We start from the raw sequence: 5,147 nt of genomic DNA, 5'->3' as shown, positions 1-5,147 counted from the left end.
TAATGATTGTTTTGCAAAGATTATAAAAAATGGTAAATGAGAATATAACATAGGAATATTTGTTACCTGCTTGTAAGAATGAAAAATGTTAAAATGTTCTGGTTATATTATATTAAAATTACTTGAATTCTCTTATATTCAAAAGAACTCTCAGGAATTTACAACCTATTGTATATACGTTTATTTGAATTAGGGAAGGGAAGGGGAACAACAGAATGGTGAGACAAAGGACAAGGGGACCAATGCAACAGTGACATACACAAGACAATATGTTGGAAATGATCTGTACAACTTAGGGAATAGGGGGAGGGAAAGTAGGAGAAAAATGAAGGAAGGGGTAATAAGTTTGACAAGAAATTTACTTATTATCTCACTTAAGTAACTATTACCCCTCTGTACATCACCTTGACAGCAAAAACTATTATATTTTAATATATTAAAAAAGAAAAAAAGTGAGGGAAGAGATTGTTGGGAAAGGATGGGTGAGAATGTTGAAAGGGATGACATTAATCAAGATGTAGTATATTCATAAACTGATTTGTTAAGTGGCAATTCCTTTATATAACTACCTAAAGATAATTTGAAAAATAAAAATAAAAACTTAAAAAAGAGGCAAAGATTTCTAAACAAGAAAGTTTATTTCAGTATTATTTATAACAGTACATTATTATGGATAACTTGAATGTTCAGCATCAAAAATTTGTTTTTTAAATTATGCCATATTCATGTACTAGGATATATGTACATATTAGAAAACCATGAAGGTACATTAACCAGCTGGAAGGTAGACTTTATAAGTTTATTCTATTTCTAATCCCCCATATAAATTCATTGACTTTTTGCTATTTTACCTGAGTCTAATTTAGGAGTCTAGCATAATAATGTTTTAACTAATTTTGATTTTAATTTATACTGTTTTCAAATAAGTATGTCATATTGCATATAGTTATAAGAAGAAGGCTGAAACAAAAAATGTTATGTCTAACTTGTAAAGGTAAGGTGACATGATAAATATTGTAAGAACCTAAGAATTTTTAGTTTATGTTTTCCTAGAAGGGATCCTAAAACAAGCATTTACATGTAAGCTTAAGTGATTTATTTTGAAGATGATCCCACAAAACATCCGAAAGGCAATGAGAAAGAGAGGGAAAGTAAGACACTTAATAAAGAAGTATTATCAAGTTAGTAACTTAATCCCACTGGGTATCCTCATGAGATCTTGTAATCACAGACTCCATTAATCTCTGCGATCTTATTGACAAAGGAGCTAGTATATTTATATACCAATCCCTGTCAGTCATTAGTTAAGATCTACTTCTTAGCAGTAAGGAGTATCTGTTGATTCTCTGGCACTTCCAGTCTGTCCTGCATATACTGGCAGTTTCTTCTAATGCTAGAGAAAGCTCGAGGCAGTTTGAAGTCTGGCTTGTACCATAATGTTGTGGTTAGCATTGTGTGCCTGGGATACTGATACTGACACATTTAGGCACTCAATTTTCCTACATAGGATAGCATTAGAACATCATTAAACCCTATCTGTTTGGGCTAATTTAGAGAAAGAAGTTTAGCTTAATGTAGGCAAGGTGCTTAGTTACTAAAGAAATGAGAGAAACTTGCTGCATCTCAATTCATTATCAACCACTTGTCTTTAGTTATATATGCTAACACAATTGCTGGAAAATCTTTTATTAATTATAGGGAATATAACTTCTGTTAAAATCAGAAAGATCTAGACCCATTTCAATCCTGTGAACCAAATCAATCTGTAAGGCAAGTTAAAAATTATGCTGTCAACTTATGCTATACAAACTGTAATTTCCCTGTATTGCATGGGAAGAAGGATTCTGAATTTAACTGTAATTACCATTGTTATATTCTGACAACCATATGAAAAGATGAAGGAACATTTCCTTGTCTTACAAGCATTAAAATATCAAAGCACTTAAAAATTGTTGCAAATAGCTAGGTCTTAGCATGGTATCTGTTGCACAGTAGTTACTTAAAATATATTATTTTTTGAAACCCAACTATCTTTACTAGTGAATGGTTGAGATTATATTGGTTCTTATGTTTATTCCTAATATGTCCTAATATGAGCTATTGCTCATTTGGAATTTTGGCGAGATATATGTCCGTGTATTGTCTATAAAAGACAAATAAGTTCTTTAGTGATATTATAACATTTTTTAGCTTTAAAACTGTTCCAAAATGCAAAGGGTATACTCACCCTTAATGTAAACTTTACAGATTTGTTTGTCTTTCTAAAAGCCTTTTTATTCTCTAATCCTCCCTTCCTTTCCATTCCCCTTCATTATTCTAACTGTCTGACAGCTTCCTTAATAGGAAAATAGCTTACTAAAAACTCCTGGGAAATATATAGATTACACAGAGAAGCAGTTGTCACATTTCCTATCTTTCTTCTCAGTAGAACACCATGTTTAACTGATAAATTAGCTTGAACCCCAGGAATACTGTCATAGTTTCTCTCATTCTTTAGATAGATACTCTAAAATGTGTAAATTGTATGGGTAATTTCATACATGCCACTGCTCTGGAAATCACAAACTTCTGTTTGTTAATTTAGGTTTCAGTTTTGTTACCTTTGACATTTTGCATCTTCTGCAAAAGTGTGTGTGTGTGAGATGTGACTGTGTTTATCATTAAGTAATTGCTAGCTTTGTCCTTTCCAGTTAGCAATGCCTTTGCAGTTTGGCTCAATAATTTGTAGACAGGAAGCTGCTTTAAAATGGTGCTGCTCCTCAATATCATCCCTATTCTGGACAGATTCAAAGTTATAGAATAAGATACCAGATATCAATAAAATAAATCCAAAGTCATTTAAAAATTTAAATTATTAAAAATTTCATGCATGTACTCCAAAAATGTCTATGGACTAAGAATAACAAAATCTTGGTTCTGGGATCTGCCATGTCTGTGCTTTCATCTATACTACTTAAAACCTTGTAGAAATCACTCAGACTATTTGTGCCTAGAAAATCATTTTGTTCACAAAGTTGTAAAAATACAATATAATAAAGCCTTTTAGACAGTAAGGTACTCACTCTATATGGTAAGTAGTGTTATCACAGTTCGTGCCATTCTCTCCATTTATTAGTTAAAGCTAACATTACTGAGCTTTTCCTTATTTTTATGAAGACACCTTCTGTGTTCAGTTCTGCATTGGCATCAGGAGAGATTTTACTAAGGAGAGCATCCTACAAAAGAGTTTTGAATACAAGTTGCTCTTACCTTGGGAGAAGGGGTGACATATTAGATACAGTTAGCATTATGAGCAAAGGTTGAAACTGTCTGGCTGTGACAAGTTTGCCAGGAACATTCTGATTGATAAGATGGGAATCTTATAGTCTTATAGCTCCATGTACACTTTACAGATTTGTTTGTCTTTCTAGACCAAACCAAGCAGTTAGGACTATTGGTTTTTTTTTTTTAGCAGCATGGTGGTCATACTGATTTCCAGCAAAAATAAAATCAGTTATGAGTAGGATGAATGTGGCTATGGAAGAGTATAAGTAAAATTAAGATCCAGCTAATAATAGAACTTAAGTGTCCTAAATGCTTACAAGATGTTAAACTAAGCCTTTTACATTCCATTTCATCCTATGGACAAATGTGAGAATTAAGTCTTGAAATTGCTTTCATTTTATAAGTGAAGAAGCAGAAGCTCAGAGAAGTTAAGTAACACACGGATACACACCTAAGTAAATCACAGAATAAAAGGCTTTCAGACTTTACAATGTATACTTTCAATTACTATGCTGTGTACTTTTATTTTAGAATCCTTATTTGATGAATATATTAGTGCAAATTGGCTGAGAATGTGTTAAAAATCAGACCATAGAGTCTTTCATAGGAGACAACTTTTTTCAAGTAGCCAAATAATTCATCTGGTTCAGGAGCCCTGTATAATGCCTTGTTGATAGTCTTTGTTCTGCTTCAACACACACTCTGTGACAGGTGGCTAAGTATAGAAGAATGGATCTGTGGTAATTTTCCTCTTATCGAGCTGTCTTGCTCTAAGCTCTGTCAGCTGGAGAATACCTCTTTTTTTTTTTTAAATCGCCTGATATTTCTTTAGACACTTGCTTTTTCCCTACCCAAGTTGTATTTTTCTTTTTCTGTTGGTTGAGGGGCTTGAACTCAGGGTCTGGCACTGTCCCTGAACTCTTTGTTCAAGTCTAACCCTTTACCATTCTGAGCTACAGCTCCATCTCTGGTTAATTGGATGGAGATAAGTCTAATGGGGACTTTTGTCCCATGGGATGACTTTGAACTGTGATCCCTCCTGAGTAGCTAGGATTACAGGTGTGAGCCACTGGAGCCTGCCTGTATTCTCTTGTTCCTAGTTGTTTCTCATAATTTTAGCTAATTGTGATAATTTCTTCCTTTCAGATGTATCCAGGTTAATAAAATATGGTGCTCAAAATTAATCTCTATTTGGTGCAAGGATAGAATACTATGAGATGAGATGGCGAGTTAAATTTTCTTCTCCTCTTTCTTTTCTTTTTAAGTTGGATTCTTTTTCTAATAAAAGCAATCATTGGCTGGGTGCTGGTGGCTCACAGCTCTAATACTAGCTATTCAGGAAGCAGAGATCTGAGGATTGTGGTTTGAAGTCAGCTTGGGCAGGAAAATTTGTGAGACTCTAATCTCCAATAAAGTACTCAAAAAAGCCACAAGTAGTAGAGAGCTAGCCTTGAGATAAAGAAGCTCAGGGTCATTGCCCAGTCCCAGAGTTCAAGCCTCAGGACTGGCAAAAAAAAATCCCACAAAAACATATACACACAAAACAAAACAAAACAACAACAAAAAGCAACCATTGTTTTTGCTAAGGCAATGTTTATGTTTATCAGACTTGCCTACCTTTGGATTTAAAAAAAATTTATTGTAGGGGCTGAGAAGGTGGCTCAGTGGTAGAGCGCTTGCCTTGCATGCATGAAGCCCTGGGTTCGATTCCTCAGCACCACATAAGCAAAAAGAAAAAAGCCAGAAGTGGCGCTGTGGCTCAAGTGGTAGAGTGCTAGCCTTGAGCTGAAGAGCTGAGGGGGACAGCGCCCAGGCCCAGAGTTCAGGCCCCATGACTGGACCCCCCCAAAAAAAATTATTGTAAAGGTGATGTACAGAGGGGT

The sequence above is a fragment of the Dipodomys ordii genome, unplaced genomic scaffold, assembly GCF_000151885.1.
Source record: "Dipodomys ordii isolate 6190 unplaced genomic scaffold, Dord_2.0 Scaffold22, whole genome shotgun sequence".
NCBI classification, from domain to species: domain Eukaryota; kingdom Metazoa; phylum Chordata; class Mammalia; order Rodentia; family Heteromyidae; genus Dipodomys; species Dipodomys ordii.
The sequence above is the reverse complement of the archived record's forward strand: the minus strand, read 5'-3'. Positions refer to the sequence as shown.